Source organism: Oryx dammah, unplaced genomic scaffold (assembly GCF_014754425.2).
Source record: "Oryx dammah isolate SB20612 unplaced genomic scaffold, SCBI_Odam_1.1 HiC_scaffold_12, whole genome shotgun sequence".
NCBI lineage: Eukaryota > Metazoa > Chordata > Mammalia > Artiodactyla > Bovidae > Oryx > Oryx dammah.
In genome coordinates this window covers 58,047,996-58,067,552 of record NW_024070196.1, presented here as the reverse complement: position 1 = coordinate 58,067,552, position 19,557 = coordinate 58,047,996, and the positions used below count along the sequence as shown (strand labels likewise).

At 36.4% G+C, this 19,557-nt stretch overlaps 1 protein-coding gene across 2 annotated transcripts in view; it reads right to left on the bottom strand.

Annotated features, from left to right (window-relative positions):
- MED13L (mediator complex subunit 13L) overlaps positions 1–19,557 on the bottom strand; it is a 283,774-nt gene that overhangs the window by 175,692 nt on the left and 88,525 nt on the right. The window lies entirely within an intron of this gene.

Sequence of the window (19,557 nt, the reverse complement as noted above, 5' to 3'; positions counted from 1 at the left end):
TAAGAAAATAATTTTTAAAAAATCATAATGAAATAATATATAGAACTTGTTTTAAATTTTTCAACAAAAAAATGATGAAGCAAATATGGCAAAACACTCTTTTGAGGTGTTCAGTATAATATTCTATCTAGCTTTTCATATATTTCAAATTCTTCATAATAAAAACTAAGAAGAATTTTTTAAACTTGAAAAAAATATTGAGCTGTGAAGTGTGGATTCCGGTCCCAGCTAGGTCACGTACTGATGGGCAAAGATAAGTAAAGTAAACCTCTTTGAGTCTTAGTTCTTCATCTGTCAATACTACTAAGCTTAAGAGTTATTTCAGGATTAAATCAGTATGTAACATAATGAGGGCATTGCCATCACACAGTAATTACACCATATAGGTTAGCTACTATTATTGTTAGTATTCCTACTGGAAGGTGCAATAACCTAGTTAAACAGTTTTATTTTCCCACTGTATACAAAACTTACTGCTGATGGCAGCGGGGGCACCGGGAGTAAAAGATCAACTGTCTTTCTCTGGTCCAATATTTGTAAAGAAACTACAGTGGCAGCTAAAAGCCACAAAATTAAACAAAGAAAAGAGGAAGCTAAACCACCACCTCCCTCAGCAAGAGAAGACCTAGAGCTTACTACGGTGACTGACAGCTGCCACAAATCCCCACTGCCACGACCTCCACCTCCACAAACACAGAACTGGAAGCAGTCAAGCTCTGTGAAACAGCAGTAATCTGACATGTCATTAACAATAAAAATCAGTTTCTATTCATACAATAAAAAATTAAAGGTAAGAGTTATGTATGCTTAAAAGGCCAAAAGCACGTTAAATTCACTCTCCTAGAAGAAATGATGGTCAAGATTCCAACTGCACATGCACATGGGAAGCAAATGATTTCTCTCAAAAGGAAGACAAGACACATCGGCTTCTACTTCAACCCATTCCCCCTACTGCAAAAAAATTTTGTAAGCAAACAGAAAAACCTTCTAACTTAAATATGCAAAGGTTATATTCAGCTTAATCCTTCCTTTTGTGATTAGAATATACTTGCCCATGAGGACACTGAAGACTTACACCATGGCCTCACAGGTTCCTTTCTTCCCCCAAACTGACAACATTCAGATAAAAAGAAACAATCCCGTCATTGCCCATGAGGACACTGAAGACTTACACCATGGCCTCACAGGTTCCTTTCTTCCCCTAAACTGACAACATTCAGATAAAAAGAAACAATCCCATCATTAAAAATAGAAAACAGAAAAAACCGAAATACATATTCATGTCAGTGAAAGGAAACTCAATAAAGAGTAGACCTAACAGCAACGAGAAGGAAAGTCCTTGCTGCCCGGAGCACTGTGCTTACAGCAAGAGCAGAAATAGTGATGATGTTCACAGTGACAGCTTGTAGTTAGTCTTCTAAGCTAAGCGCTGTGCTAAGTGATTCCCTTGCATTAACTCATATAATCCTCAAATTCAATGAAGTATTATGACTTTAATTCCCCACTCTGCAAATGAAGATGAAATTTAGTGGTTTTGCCAAAGGTCATACAGCCAGCATCAACAAGAGATGGGATTTGAACCCGGGTCTAACACCAAAGCCCATGCTGTTAATTAGTTAGACACAGGCTCTCTTGAATGGATTCCTACAGCTGCCATAAGCCTGGAGCTATGACTCTGGTATTGCCAAGGCCAATTAGAGGCACTGACAATGATAAACCACAGTCATCTTGCCACCTTCCAATTAAAAAAAAAAAAGAAGAACTAAGTACCCAAATTTTAAAAGTCATATTTTTTAAAAAAATTACTTTTTCAGGCTCTGAATACTTCCAAATCCCAAATGTATTTTAAATTAATAAAATTTAATGAAGGAAGCCCAATTGGGTAAATAAAGCAAACATACCACAGTTAAGTCACAATATGTATAACTCATGTTTGTTCATGAAAAATGTTCACAGCTGAAATACTGTGATCTTTTGATCACAGCCTATTAGTACTATGGACAGTGCTAGGGTTCATTTCACCACTGGGAAAACATTTTGCCAAACAATGTCTTAAACAAGTATCTGGTTCATACTTATCTATGACCACAATTTTTAAAACTAACTTGAACCTGCTGACACATTAAGTATTCTTTATCGGTTCTATTCATAGAATTTTTTTTTGTTCTTCAAAACAAAAAGCAATTTGCTTCTTGGTTCCAAGTATTCATTCTTTCATTTTAACAAAATAAAGATATATAACTATATGTATCAACTGTATGAAAATACAGTATATATTTAAATGATTAAAATAACAAGTTAACAAGCAAATTTAACCATTTCTACTACTGTATATATAAATTTATACTCCAATTAATTTTTTACTCAACTCAATAGAGGAAAAATATCTGCACATCAATTATTTCCATGTTTCTATAGACAATTCATTCTAGAATGCTTTTTTCTTAAGTCTTTTATTCAGTATAAAAGCTTTTCTTCATTCTGTTACTGTAAAACTGTCATGATCTCATTTCTCAAAAAAAAAGTAAAATCCGTTAAGTCTGTATTACTATTAGCCACGTTAAGGTTCAAGTTCACTGACTTTAGTTGTGTTTTTGCAATGGTCCTAAATATCTCTCCAACTATATGATGAATGTCCTCTAGCAAAAATAAGTTTTAACTTTTCACTAAAGCATGTATTATACCTAACATATGAGTACATCTGTTAAGATGCCATTTTTTTACTCCAAATTAGCTAATGAAAGAATACTGAATTAAGGGCAGTGTTAGTTGCTCAGCCATTCCGACTCTTTGCAGCCCCAAATTGTAGCCTGCCAGGCTCCTCTGTCCATGGGATTCTTTAGGCAAGAATACTGGAGTGGGTTGCCATTCCCTTCTCCAGAATTAAGGCAGCAGAGAATAAATGTGAAGTGTATCCAATGCCTAAGAAAAAGCTTTAATAGTCCAAAATTAAATTCAATACATCTGAGGGGAGAAAAGTGATGCTCACTGCAAATCAAACAACACTGGTAAGTACACTGCAGGCCAGGTTTCCAAGCACCAGCCACCCCCTTATACACCAATACCAAAGCATCAAAAGTATAAAGAACAAATATATGTGTATGTATGCAGAAGCAATAAGGAGAGGTAAGTCAGATTTAGTTATTTAAACCAATGCATGTTATTAACTCTGAGAAGCTGAAAGAAAGAGAAATAGAGAATATATATGACTCACTGTAAGAGAGAACGTTCATAAAAAATTTAGCATTTGCAAATACAAAAGAAATACTTAAAACCAACAAAATGACAGACATAAATTAGAGATGAAATGGAGTAAGGAGAAAAAGATAAGAAACCAAATTATTGGTTATGTAATTAGCATTTTGATGATGTTGATAATGGCTAAAAGATACTGGACATTATCTCATTTATTAATTTCCATAACCCTCAAGGTAATACTATTAATACCCCCATATTACAGATGGGGATACTGAGGCACATAAAGCTAAAGTAACATTTCCAAGATCACATGGCTAACAAGTGGTTCATTTGGATATAAATGTTTCCCTATTCTGTAACAAACCCAGAAATTTAGAAGAAATGGTTCATGTCAATCACCAAACAATAGTCTTTAACATCTCATTTCTCTTTGGAAACCAAAAAAAAAAAAATTCAATTCACCTTCCTCTAACACAACTTTCTAGGAAATAATTTTCTTTACTGAGTTTTCTCTTAAGTTTTAAAAGAAGGGCAACATTAAGAGTTGAAGGTCTATAGTGCTAAGCTTCTTAAAATAAATAAATGTATTCTTTTTCCTGCATCACTGAATACAACAGGGTCAAAACAGGGGCTCTGAGATTTTTATGTCCAACAAATGAAGGTCCCAATCTCAAAGCTTACAGAGACATTACAAAAAATGTTTCAATGGTAAACGTTTATTTTAGTACTGGCTGTCTGCCCAGAGAATACCATAGTACATTTTAACCAAGTAGACAGAAAACAAAGTGGGACAGATTTAAATCTACTAAGATCTATGTAACACCACAATATAATTTCCTCTCATTACTTTTAATATATAGTTAGACTTGGGAAGTGACCAGGTAATTTTTTTTAAGTTCAATAATTCATATCTGATCATTTTACCTTACAGTCCATGTTCTTACATACTTTAAAGTTATATTTTAATTGAATTTCAGAGATTTTAGGGAAAATAGCACTAAACCAACAATGCTATCTTTTTTGTAAGGTAACGTCTATGAAAAGGATATAACATTAAAAGAGCACACAGGTTTATTTAACTGTCTGGAAAGAATTAGAAAGGTTGCATTGTGTTTGTGAATACATATAAATATGTAAAGTTATCTACAGATCTTATATGCAGCATGTATACATTTCATTCCATAATACCAGCTTTTCTTGCTTTTTAAATTAAATCTTGAACTTTATGCTAACCAGTTCTCAAGAGGAAAGAATTATAAATGTGCCACATCCTGTTCTTTATTTCAAAGTGTCAGCGTGAAATAATAAAGAGCTAATGTGGTCCTAACGATTACTGTACATTTCATTAAAATTTCATCTCTTTGTCCCATTTAAGGACTCATGACATGCTTCTGGCCATATGGAGTCAGTTACACAGACTCTTATTTTCGTCTCCATAAACGTTACTTCACTACTTGCACAGGAACAAAAAAAAACATAAACTAAGAAAAAATTTACACCATTTTTATAGCCAAGTTTTCCAATGATTCCATTACAATTCAAATCATCAATGTATCATGAGGTCAAATTACAATGAAATCAACCGGAAATTTCAAATTTTTCACAAAGGAATATAGAAATCCCAAATTAAGTATTCATTAGCTTACACTTTTAAGTAACAACTAATTTTTAAACAATAGCTTTTTAAAAAGTGTTATGACGTATGTGAACATACATTTTAATGCTACTGAATGAAACAAACTTGGTCAATACAAACAGTTAATACGAACCATGAAAGCATCACAGTAGTGAGCACACTTCCTCTTCTAAAGGTTGGCAGGCATTACAGCAGCCACTCCAGAAGCACTCTGGCATGGCAGACACAGCACAGAGCAAGAGCACCGGGAGCCGAGAGCCCGCTCTCCAACTCCTTCACATGGAGCTGGACAGCCATCTACCTCCCTAGACCGTGGTTCTCACTGGTAGGAAGAAACTCAACTAGATACTTTGTTTGCAAACTTTTAATGCAGAATCCTGACTACAATTATGCTACCAGAATAAAAGAGATAGAAGGAGACCTGCACCGGACTCTCTCCAGCAGCAACTCATGAGGCAGTGCCGAGCAAGCACCTAGGGCCTCAGCAGAGTGCAGTCAGAAATCTGGGGGGGGCTGAAAATACTTATTACTGCTCAAACACTTCCCAGCACTTAACTCCCAAATGCTTTGTGCTGAGATTAAACTAACACAACCACATGAATTGCTGCTCCCAAAAATATCAATCAGAAACTGGATAAAACAATTACATTCAATAAATATTTACTGAATATCCACCAGGAGGTAAATCCTGAGGATTAGTGGCAAATAAGACATAGTCCCTCCCTGAAAAAGAGCCTTCCAAGCTATAGGAGAGCCAGGTACAATCAACTATAATACAAACAGGCAAAATACTTCGGCAGTAGCACAATGCTGCTGCTGCTAAGTCGCTTCAGTCGTGTCCGACTCTGTGCAACCCCATAGGGGGCAGCCCACCAGGCTCCGCCGTCCCTGGGATCCTCCAGGCAAGAACACTGGAGTGGGTTGCCATTTCCTTCTGGGTCAGTTTACGCAAATTGGAGATGTCAGGCAAGGATTGTCAGAAAATACTGCATATAAGCTAACAAAACAAATGTATACATCATGAATGACAGGGTCCTAACTCCAGTGGATTCACTCACTTTTCTAACCACTCCTCCAAGTCTCCCCCTTACGCCCTACACGTTCCAACCATCTCACCCTTACTCTACTGTTCTCAGTAAAACTGACAATGGGTATGTCCATGTGAGCACTTCTTTTAAGGACAATAATATGCTTTCAAGACTGAGTGCTTTATGGAAACATCCACATGGGTGTGAGTTAACAGAAGAGATGTGTGGAGGTGTAAGGTGCATGGTTATTTTTATAAAATCTGTCCATGAATTTCTACTGAGGGTAAGGGCCATAAATTTATGCTTAATATATTAAGGCTCAAAGATATTCTGAAAGTTTCAATGTCATCACAGGTATCAACCTAACATAGAAGTTAATTAACCGATGTTTTGAAAAGATCTGAGTCAGTACTATATACACATTAACTATGAGATCTTTTTCAGAATTAATAAAATCACATAAAATTTGACTAATTTCCTATCTTGACCTTCAATTTTTATATTTAATTCCTTATAAACTGTAGTTTGGGGCAAGTGTTTTCTTCCATTTTTCTCTCTTACAACATCTTAACATTTTAATTATTAAAAAAATTCAAGTTCAATTGACCATTAAAGTCTGACAAAATCAATTCCTTTTCAATGCAAAATACAACAGTTTACAACTCTCAGTAACAAATATGAAAAAAAGCTGCTTAATATATACTTGAAAAAAATTTTTTAACTCACAAAGGTTTAAGTATAATAGAAGACATCCAAAGCAGGTATTTACTATCAATAAGCTAATTATAATCAGCTCAGTTCAGTCACTCAGTCATGTCCGACTCTCTGTGACCTCATGGACTAGAGCACACCAGGCCTCCCTGTCCATCACCAACTCCCCAAGCTTACTTAAACTCAGGTCCATTGAGTCAGTGATGCCATCCAACCATCTCATCCTGCCTCAGTCTTTTCCAGCATCAAGCTCTTTTCCAATGAGTCAGTTCTTCACATCAGGTGGCCAAAGTATTGGAGTTTCAGCTTCAACATCATTCTACCAATGAGTATTCAGGACTGATTTCTTTTAGGATGAACTGGTTGGATCTCCTTGCTGTCCAAGGGACTCTCAAGAGTCTTCTCAAACACCACACTTCAAAAGCACCAGTTCTTTAGCACTCAGCCTTCTTTATAGTCCAACTCTCACATCCATACATGACTACTGGGAAAACTATACCTTTATTAGACGGACCTTTGTTGGCAAAGTAATGTCTCTGCTTTTTAATATGCTGACTAGGTTGGTCACAGCTTTTCTTCCAAGAAGCAAACATCTTTTAATTTCATGGCTGCAGTCACCATCTGCAGTGATCTTGGAGCCCCAAAAATAAAGTCTCTCACTGTTTCCATTGTTTCCCCATCTATTTGCTATGAACTGATGGGACCAGATGCCATGATCTTAGTTTTCTGAATGTTGAGTTTTAAGCCAATTTTTTCACTCTCCTCTTTCACTTTCATCAAGAGGCTCTTGGGTTTTTCTTCGCTTTCTGCCATTAGGGTGGTATCATCTGCGTATCTGAGGTTATTGATATTTCTCCCGGCAATCTTGATTCCAGCTTGTGCTTCATCCAGCCTGGCATTTCTCATGATGTACTCTGCATATAAATTAAATAAGCAGGGTGGCAGTATACAGCCTTGATGTACTCCTTTCCTGATTTGGAACCAGTCTATTGTTCCATGTCCAGTTCTAACTGTTGCTTCTTGATCTGCATGCAGATTTTTCAGGAGGCAGGTCAGGTGGTCTGGTATTCCTATCTCTTTCACAATTTTCCAGTTTATTGTGATCCACACAGTCAAAGGCTTTGGCATAGTCAATAAAGCAGTAGTAGATGTTTTTCTGGAACTCTCTTGCTTTTTCGATGATCCAACAAATGTTGGCTACTTGATCTCTGGTTCCTCTGCCTTTTCTAAATCCAGCTTGAACATCTGGAAGTTCACAGTTCACATACTGTGCCTGGCGTGGAGAATTTTGAGCATTACTTTGCTAGCGTGTGGGATGAATGCAATTGTGCAGTAGTTTGAGCATTCTTTGGGAGTGAAATGAAAACTGATCTTTCCAGTCCTGTGGCCACTGCTGAGTTTTCCAAATTTGCTGGCATATTGAGTGCAACACTTTCACAGCATCATCTTTTAGGATTTGAAATAGCTCAACTAGAATTCCACCACCTCCACTAGCTTTGTTCGTAGTGATGCTTCCTAAGGCCTACTTGACTTCGCACTCCAGGATGTCTAACTCTAGGTGGGTGATCACACCACTGTGATTATGTGTCATGAAGATCTTTTTTTGTATAATTCTTCTGTGTATTCTAAACACCTCTTCTTAATATCTTCTGCTTCTGTTAGGTCCATACCATTTCTGTTCTTTATTATGCCCAACTTTACATGAAATGTTCCCTTGGTATCTCTAACTTTTGTGAAGAGATCTCTAGTCTTTCCCATTCTATTGTTTTCCTCTATTTCTTTGCAATGATCACTGAAGAATGCTTTCTTATCTCTCCTTGCTATTCCTTGGAACTCTGCATTCAAATGGGTATTTCTTTTCTTTTCTCCTTTGCCTTTAGCTTCTCTTTTCTCAGCTACTAATTATAATATCACCCTTATTAATGAAAAATATATATTAAAGCCAAAATACTTATTAACTACACCTCTCTTTATATAATAAATATTTGTGATAACTGCATTGTTTATAAGGTGAATAAATTTTAAATGTACATGGAAACGGTTTTTACAAAGATTCACAGTAAAGGTTTCCTAAATAAAAAAAAAGTACATAAATATAACACACAACACTTGCTTAGAGGTGAATTAACCTGAAATTGTATTTTTAAAACTTTTACAAAACAGACTAAACTGACTCTCCAGTAATATCTTCAAGTTGGCAGGCCTTTAGTAGTAATGAAACACATAATAACAATGCATTTTCAAAGCCTATAATATCAAAAGAATAAAACAATGATTTTTTTCAACCATAGAAGGCATCACACGATAAAAGATGTAAAACTGAGACTCTTGGGGAAGAGGGAAAAACACTTTAAACTACAATGCAAGTTGGCCTATGTAATATTTATCATAAAACTTTACATATTTAAAAAGATACAGGTCCACTCACAGATTCCTAAATTATACTGAGTTCAAATATTGTGGGTGAGCTTACTTCACGGGGACCTATTTGCTGCTCCTTGTCCATGTCATTCTCTTATCTGCACTATGTGCCAAGGCACATAACCATGTGCATCAATAAAAATAATTAAATCATTTCTCCCTCTCAGTTTTACCTTTTATTACTTCAGAGATTGCCCCCCAAAAAAGCATTTAATATTCTCAGACCATTCACTCATGAGCTGAACCCTCCTGTCGATAAACAATTCAATGTCCTCAATCAAAATCCTATGTACACAAAAGAAAAAAATTCAACAACAAAAAGAGACTTAGGAACAGAGCAGTAAAATATGAAGGAGAAACACTTTTTGTTTATTTATTTAACTGCAACAGAAGCTTCTGCAGCTGCAAAGAGCCTCTTCTGACTGATGTGACATGAGTCCCTACATTTTAAAACAAGGCACTTTGAACAGATGGCTATTTGGCTAAAGTCTTCAGGCATTATCTCCCACTCTCAGTCACATTTGCCAAAGAAGAGGGCAATAGGTTTCTGCTACAGCTTCAGTATTTGTACACTGACAATTACACACAGGACCACAGCTTAGTGATAAATAACTGCTACCATAATTTACATCTGTAAGGGAGTAAGCTAGTTTCAGACACAGCAAGGAGCAAAACAGTAAAGCCTAGGTAACGAATTCATTTTAAGTGCCTTAAGTGTAGGCTGCAGCTAGCATACAATTCAAGGACTATTCTGTACCAATAAGGGTTTCAACTTATGGTCACTTTTAGTCATCTGTTTATGTCGGAAGCTTACACTGCCCCAGTAGTGACCTGCAAAATGTGTAGCTGGAATATAAACCAATTAAGGATCACCTTATACTCACACATTTTTAATCAGTTTCCCAAAAGCACATTACAATGCATGCTTACGAATACTAGCATTCATACAGCTGCTTTCGGATTATATCTGTGTTAATAATCCAAAGAAACAAGCAGCCTTCTGCACTGGTGCTGCAGGAAAACACTGGGATAAATAACATCCAAGCTTCTAACGCAATAACGTGCTAGAAACTGCCTCGGAAAGGGGGCTTACAGCAATTTTTAAAAACCAACAACAACAAAAAAGGCATTATCGCTTCCTTGGAAGACTATACAAGCTTCCTGAGCAGAATGTCCATACCCTCTTTTTGGTCACACACTCTTCTATCCACCTTGCACACTAAATTCTGCACCAAGTCACACCTTTCCTTTCTCAATGCTCATCTGCACACATTCCCTCAGCGCCCCCACACCCAATTCTTGCTTAAAATACATAACACCAATTCCCCTAGCTCTTAGGATAAGCCCTTATCATGTCTGGAGAGCCATCTGTGACCCAGCGTGCCTGGCCTGCACCCACTGACACTCAGATCGATCTGTCTCATCTGATAACACTCTCTCAGGCACTTTCTCTGCTACAGCCACACTGGTCTTCCATTCCTGAATACACAGAGCTTCCTGCTACCAAGGGCTGCTATCATATCTGCCACAGAAATACTGTCACTCCTCTCTTTATCCACTTCAAGTCTACTCTGCTTTCACATTTTAGTTCAAACACCACTTCCTCAGACAACTGATTTTCTTTGATTAAGTCCCGTACTATCTACATAGCACCATACAATCCAGTTTCTGTACTTACGGCAGTTGTGATTTTTTTATGTGTATTTATGTGACTTTCCCAATGCCTACATCTACCCAACGGTTTAAATTCAAAGACCGCAAAAGTTCAAGTTTGTTTGCATCCACCACTATATTCCCCAGTGCTTACAGCACAGTGACTGCTACAAACTGAGCAGTTAATAACTGCTGAGTGAGTGAGTGAAAAGGGGTGATTAAAAAATCAGTATACATCTTTCAGTAAGAAAATTTATTACCACATTTTTCAGTTGCAATCCCACAACAATTTACTTTCATTGAATTGGAAATTTGGCAAAACTCCTCTTTAGGGATCAAATTTTTCACCCTTTGACTTCGAGTATGAAGATAAAATTCTTCAAATATAAACCCATGAATTTACAGCATAAAAATAAGAAGCTATTCTAGAATTAAATCTTTAAAAACTAGACTGTGCTTCAGAGAGACAAAGGATTAAAGATGAATTTATAAAAATAAAGAAATGGATAGGAAAAGAGGTAGAAAAGACAACTCAGAAAGTAAAGCAACTTCCTGAAGGGAATAAAATGGTTTACAGAATATATTTTAATTCACTAAGATAAAAAGTTAGATAAAAAGATACTAGGGTTGAAATTTTTGGCAAGAAAGGAATAATATGATTTTTTATACATAAAAGGACTCCTTAAAAGAAGGCAGATTAAACAACTGATTTTTTTTTTTCATTTTAATTTGGGACGCAGATTAGATGCCAGCCTGTTAAGGACGTAATACTTTAATATAAAAATGTCATAATCAACAGCCCAGCAGATAGTGTATAATTCATTTTTCCTCATTGTAGTTATACTGATTTAGGATGTGGAGGTTTAATTTTTCCCCATAATATTCACACTTCTTAAAATTTTATTCTCTAAGTAAGGGCCATCACTTACAAGTACTTGTTTTATGTAGAGATTATTCTGAAGTGTCAAGAGATCAATTCATCATATTATGTGTATTCCCTTATGACACAACTTAGAGAGACTGGACTACACAATGTCAAATAGTAACCAATTTTAAACTTAGTTACCTTAAAAAACACTGTGTTACTGCCATGTAGACATTCCAGTGTGTTCCTTCCTCACCTATATTTTTATTTCCTTTACTTCCTTATTCATTATTGCTTCATTGCTAGCATTTCCTTTTGATGTGTATTGATCACATTAATAGCTATAACACTGCTTTTTGTGCCTGGAACTGATTGACTGTATTTTATAAAAATCCATATGAACTAACCAACAAGTTTATTTAATGATGTTTATTCAAAGAATGACATTTTCTAGACATTTTCACCACATTTAAAATATTCAAGATAAAATACATGTTAGCTTTTAAAATATATACAACTTAGAAAATCTTGTAATACTGTAAAAAATTCAGCACATGTAAATTTTCATAGGCCATCTAAGCTACATGTACTAAGTCTATCACCAATATCTATTAAGACAACCTGATCTTATGCTACCCACCTGCTGGAAGTATAAAATGAAGATCTTTATGTGAATGTAGTTCTTTAAGTTCAAAATGAAGACATTTTTATTCCTACATATAAAAATCTTCAATGTGACTAAACTAGTTTTATCTAATGATTTAACTAAATTAATTATGATGACAAATAAGAGTACTAAACAGAAGTAACACCTCTTTAACTCCTAGAATAGTACCTGGTGCTTAGGAAACATTTTCTAAATGAATGAACAAATAAACAGCATAAATCTTTGTGATGAGAAACTATTAGGCTCCTCTCCCCACATATTTCCTGGCCTCCAATCAGAAGGAAGGTGAGAAAATTAAACCTGTTTTAAATGTGAGTAACCCCAAAGCCTATAGAATACAACCAAGTCTACAAAAACAACTGTTTAATCCCACAAGATACTTCCTGGAAGTCTCCCTGTTTTATAAACTCCCAATATCCAAGATGCAAACTAAAATTAGAATTTTCTTCTTCAACAAGCCTAAAAAGACAGTTATCTGTTTAAACAATTCCAGCAATGATTGTAGGAGGGAGTTAAAAAAAAGTGCCAGGCCTATAATATAGACTCTGAAATACTTTTTAAAAGAACATGATCCAAATGGAAACCCACCAGCTGCTACAGACAAGGTCGGGGGTCAGGGTGGAGGTGGGGCGGGGGGGAGGGAACACTCTGAAATGAAAAGAAGAAGCGTAAGTTGCCTGAAGGAGTCTTCAAAATGTGACAGGACTAAGATGTCTGGTGAGCTGAATCAAAGTGATCAGAGTCTGGCCTTAGAAAAACATTACAGCACTGAATCAATTATGAGACGATGGGGTTTGGGAAATACATACATACATACATACATATATACATATATATATATATAAAAGAATTTAAAAGGAGCCTGTCCAAAACAGAAACATGGTAAACATAAGAGACACTAGACAGCAGAGAGGTGCTCACTAATGTGCAGCAAGGACACAGTATACTATGTCCCAGAAAACATTTAATTCCTTTGATCTCATGTTCACCAAGCAATCCTTTAACACTGCTAATTTAGTTTCCCAGGTACCAAGATACAATGAAAAAGCATGTTGGAGAGCAACAAGCTTTCCCAATTCACTCCACTGTCAATTAACTGACAAGCACTGCGGATTATAAATCAACTTCTTTCTGAAAGTGTCTCAGTTTCCCAGAGCTGGATCATACCTAGGCAAACTGATGAAAATATAAAGCTGAAGTCATGCACCGAGAGTAATGGATCCCTTTACACTTATATATCATCACACAATATATTATTCATAGGAAAAATAACTATATTCACCAAAATTAGTTGAGTAAAGGGGTGCTGATTTTCATTACTGCTAACCACTTTTAAGTCTGCCTTAATAGAAGACAACTGAATTGTTGATCTGCTTCTAAATGCAATACAATGTAATATGCTGTCTTGGTTAAAGTTTACAAAAAAAATCCAACTCCATGCAAATAGGTACTTGGAGAAGAAAGGAACATTTTAATAATCCTTAGAATTAGCTGTGTTATACCAAAAGCTGATAAATGGTAGCTTCTAAACATTGAGTGAGTTGAAGTCGCTCAGTCATGTCCGACTCTGCAACCCCATAGACTGTAGCCTACCAGGCTCCTCCGTGCATGGGATTTTCCAGGCAAGAGTACTGGAGTGGGATGCCATTTCCTTCTCCAGAGGATCTTCCCGACCCAGGGATCAAACCCGGGTCTCCCACATTGTAGGCAGACGCTTTACCATCTGAGCCACCAGGAAGCCTCTAAACATTCAGTTCAGTTCAGTCGCTCAGTCGTGTCCTACTCTTTGTGACCCTATGAATCGCACCACGCCAGGCCTCCCTGTCCATCACCAACACCTGGAGTTCACTCAGACTCATGTCCATCGAGTCGGTGATGCCATCCAGCCATCTCATCCTCTGTCGTCCCCTTCTCCTCCTGCCCCCAATCCCTCCCAGCATCAGAGTCTTTTCCAATGAGCCAACTCTTCGCATGAGGTGGCCAAAGTACTGGAGTTTCAGCTTTAGCATCACTCCTTCCAAAGAAACATTAGTACAATCTAAAAACCTGTATCAATGAACTTTCCATCATCTGTAACATTAAAACCCCACTGTTTGCCTTGCCCTCTAAATGAACCTGTTAACTCAATGCATGATTTTGTAACATCATGCACTGATTGTCTGGAAAATCCTCTTTCTGAGCTATGCAGGTCTTCTATCTGCTGACACATTTTACCATTAACTGAAGTCCACTCAGTCCTGTCTTACTGTTTTTGACCCCATGACTGTAACCCACCAGGCTCCTCCATCCATGGGATTTTCCAAGCAAGAACACTGGACGGGGTTACCATTACCATACAATATCCAAAAATAAAATCACACTTACTATTATCTCCAAAGATCTTATCAGAAAAATCTTTAGGTACTGGGAACCTAAGAAAACACAGTAGCTGATACAAGTTTTTAAACTATAATTTTCACATGAAATCACTAATTTTATGATAAGCAACAAATACATCAGTCTTCCTTGACAAGCTCACTTCAAGTTCATTTTGGAGAAAATATCTGCCTAATACCTAGGTCTGAAACTATAGTTTGTCAGTTGCTCTTTGAAAACCAAGAAAGCAGCTGATTTAACACAAAATTTAGATAACTGCACAAATGCTTACTCCTGAGATAACCACCCTGAGCATAAGTGTCTGATGTATGTATATGCTTGTAGTTTCTCTCACAGTATTAAAAAGACACATACTCAAGGGTCAAGACTTAATACAGTTAATAATTTTTATGTCTTGATCAGTGACACTTAAATATAAGGTACTGTCTTCTTTGAATGTGTGGCAATAAAGAATAAAACAATGACAACTAATACAGTTTGATACCTCTGCCTTAATTTCATAAGGCACCTGCAGTTTGACACACCATTGCTTTTGTACCATCGGCGCGAATTTCAACACAGTGAAAAAGGCAAAGATTACAAAAATTGTTTTCAGTTCCTGAAAGAGACTAAAGGACTCCCTCTCACCCCTATGACTGCAGATCATATTTGAAACTGATGGATTATAAATCAACTTCTATGGGTTGTTGAGTAAGCATCTAAAAAACTTGCACTGCAAAGGCTTGTTGTCCTTCAGTCGCCAAGTCGTGGAAAGCCTTGTTAAGAGATAGCCAAATGGCCTCTCTGCCACAGATTTGTTTTTGCTAGGAAGATGGAGGCTCCCTACCTCATGAGACAATGAATTTATAAAGACCTCTAATAATTCTTATACTAAGTTAAATCTGTAGTCCTGTAACTTACATCTACTTCTTGGAAAATAATACAAAATAATTTTTTGTTTACAACAGAGACTATTTTATGTCTCTAAAAGTCCAGCGTAAATATATCTAACTGCTGTAGCCATTCCTCATTCGACACAGTCCCCAGACTCAGCCGCAGCCCAACCAACCCTTCTGTCCTGCCATGGCTCCGGTTTCCAAAGTCCTTAGAATGAAGCTTTCCAACATGAGCATCTGATTCCAGACATCTCCAATGAAGAGAGAGAGCAGTAAAACTATTCAAGTACCCTGATCTGAATACAATGCTTATATCAAGACAGACTAGGTATCATGGAAACTTCATTAGGCACGGACCAAAACATCCAGCTTCTTTTCTTTTACTCACAATACTGTCAAGCCCCAGCTCCTCCATCTATACCTGGCAATCTGCTTTTTTAAAACCTTAGGGTTTCACCTTTATCCTTATTACATTTTATCCTGTCAATCAGATACACTGACCAAAGATAAACTTTTGAAAACTCTCAACTTTATTATTATTTGTTAAATCAGCTTTAAGCAGATTTTATAAATATGACTTCTTTCTCATTATCGAAAATTTCCGTTGTTTTTGTTTCTAAATTAACAAGTGCTTAATGAGACAAAAACCACAGGCAAAGTCCAGGGACATAAAACTGCAGAATCTCCTTCTGGGCCATGAAAGACTCAATCAAGACCCACTTGGGTGTAAGTTCCCCAACAGATATCCCTAATTTGCACAGAAGTTAAAATTCTGTACAATTGCTTACCTCTAAGTCAATGACTCAAGAAAAGGACCAAAGAGTTCCCTTCTGAAATGAAAGAACCTCGTTTTCAGATGTAAAAAATTCAGTCAGATACCAGCATGTGATTTTCTCCCTTCACCTTCAATGAGAAAGGTCATAACAAAGTGCAACTGCATTATTTGGAGTAACTAGTGACATCATTACCAAAAAGATCCTTCTTGCCATATATTCCAGACAAGTAAATATATCTGAAAGAACATCTTCCAGTTTTTATTCTCTAGAAATGAGAAACCTCCAGCTTTCAGTAAATGGCCACAGAAAATGAAAGTACATTTTACAGAATTTAGGTAATCTTCTACTCCCTACTAGATACTTTATCTGGAATACTAAGCATCTACCCCAAGGCAACAAAGCATACTAAAAAAAAGATCTGAAGTCAAAAACTTCTAGAGCCCTAGCTTCACCACCTTAAAACTGAGTGGTCATGAGCCTTCACTTCACACCTGTGTAACCCTAAAAATGTACTGGAACCTCGGGAGACTCAGAACACTTCATACATCATAGCATAACCGTTAAGGATAATAATTGAGATAACATACAGGAAGATGCCTCATAAACTGTCTAGCACAAAGGAAAATTTCAATATACATGAGTTTCCATCCCTCTTGACACAGTGTCTTCCAAGGAATAAGCATTCCCTCATTATGCTTCCTTCCAAATCATTTAAGGCAAAAAACAAGTGTTCTTCTGAGCTCCCACAGAAGACAACAGTTGTCTCTCCCAGTCCCAGAGCTAACAGCTTTTATAGACAGCATCACAGATTGTGATATAATTGATCAGAAAATATGCCTTGCTCATCTTTGGAAACAGGGGCATGGCACACTAGAAGCAAAGAAAAAGAAAAAAGAAGTTTCCCAAACTAGTGATCCTCAACCTAAGAAACTCTCACCCACAGAAAAAAGTACAGATTCAAAGTGAATTTTTTTCAATCAAAAGCACCTATCATGTTTTTAAAAACATGACTCTAAGATCTCAAAATAAGAACTGCAATGGTTAAACATAACTTGGCTAAGCATGGCACTGTAGGTGTTCTTTGAATGTAATTACCACATACAGCAATAAAACCACTACAAGCAGAGAGAACAACAAAGTCAAGAAACTATGTCACCATGATTCAGAAACAGACATAGTACTGTCTTATTTTAACATGGTAGGATACAGGGTAGTAAAAGAGGTATTTTAAACATAATATGATAAAACACATATATGCTATAATAAAAAGTACACATCCCTGTTTCATAGTTTGTCTCTGTCTTCCCTTGAAAGCATGGCAAGACTATTTAATCAGAGATATTTAATATACTACACTTCCTTTCCTGGACTTCCTTACAGAGTGTCTGTTAGATATCAAGATAAGAGAAATGTGAGATGCAACAAAACTGGTAAATGTTTCTAAATACTGGCCCAATGACTGACAAAATATCACCCATACAACCAATTCTATTATCATTTCCACCTTACCAAATTAACAAAACCAAATATTTCAGTATCACACAATGTATTACAGGAATCAAAAGGAAAAAGGACTATCTATATAAGGGGTCAACTGAGAGAATAATCCTATAAAGGCTACCCACTCCAGTATTCTGGCCTGGAGAATTCCATGGACTGAATCGGACACAACTGAGCGACCTTCACTTTCACACTATGTATGAGAAAGAGGAAGAATGGCAAAGCTAGGATAACCCAGTGTAAACACTTACATTAACTGTGAGAACAATACTCCATATTTGCAGGTAAAGGTAAACCAAAGTTCTACACTACATATATGGACAAGATAATAACCTGAAGAGATGAAGGTTTTTTACTGGCTAAGCAATAAAGTTTCAGCTACAAGTATACAAATTAGAAACAATCACCACATAATATAAAACTTTTTACATAATTTACATCTACTTTTATAGTTATTCATCTGTCTTCCCAATGTGATTCTTATTTTCCCTGTGTCTAAGTACTTAGAAACATTACTTTGACTTAAATCTCAGACATTTCACATGAAAATTTCTCGAGTATAATTTTAAAATTTCATCTTATATTGACATTATTAATTTGGTACCCAACCACACTATTCTTACTATATTTAACAGGCCTCTTTCATTACTGATTACCTCCCTGCATAGTTAATTTTATATTATTAAAAACACACCAAAATATAAATCTATCATATAAAAAAAGTAGCACATTAAAAGAGTACATTTTCACATTTAGAACTCAGTGTCCGAAATAAATCAAATTACCAACAGCAACCTGAATTTTAGAACAACAATTATTTCACTGAAATGTCCAAAGCAAAATTCTTAACACAGATTACAGAATTTTCAGAGTTAACGCTACAGACTTGTGTTACATTTCTGATGGCCAGATGTTATACTCCTCTATGGTACTCAACCAAGTACTTTAATAACAGAGTATTTTGTACTGAAATATTTATACAATTTGACAAATGATCCTAATTTCACACTTAGGAAGACCTAGAGTCTTAATGGCAACCCACTCCAGTATTCTTGCCTAGAGAATCCCAGGGACGGGGGACCCTGGTGGGCTGCAGTCTATGGGGTTGCACAGGGTCGGACACGACTGAAGTGACTTAGCAGCAGCAGCAACCACCCCTTACCTTGTCTTCACCTCTTTTGTAAAGAATAACATCCTTCCTGACTGATCACCTACCGAGTCTCTCAACAAAGGTGTATCTTAATCAGCCTTGCAGTATGCAGCACATATTAGGAATTCCAAACATTGGGGGCTCAATCGAACTCAATATTCACTCCTAAGATATTCTGATGACTCAGCATTTGAAAGGGAGTGTGAAATGAGAAAAAATCTAACATTTTTGTTAAGTGGGTTCTGAATTAATATAAAGAACTTATTGAAAAAAAAAAAGAACTTATTGGAGACTATACAGTTTTGCTATGTAAGCAAAGCAATCTTTATCAGAATGAATTTTTGTGAAGTGAATTAATATTCTTCACTACCCATTTTAAAGTATACTTATTTTCTCCACGGAATATGCACTTTGAAAATACACACATAAATTGCTTGTATAAAAGGGGAGTACTGAAAGCAGAACAGTTACTCAAAGTGGAAAGGTAATGAGTAATTATGGTTGCTTCTTAGGTCCAAAATTGTTTAAGAAGTTCTTCCCATACAGGATGCTCGGGGCTGGTGCACTGGGATGACCCAAAGGAATGGTATGAGGAGGGTGGTGGGTGGGAGGGGGGTTCAGGATGGGGAACACGTGTACACCCATGGGGGATTAATGTTGATGTATGGCAAAACCAATACAATATTGTAAACCAATTAACC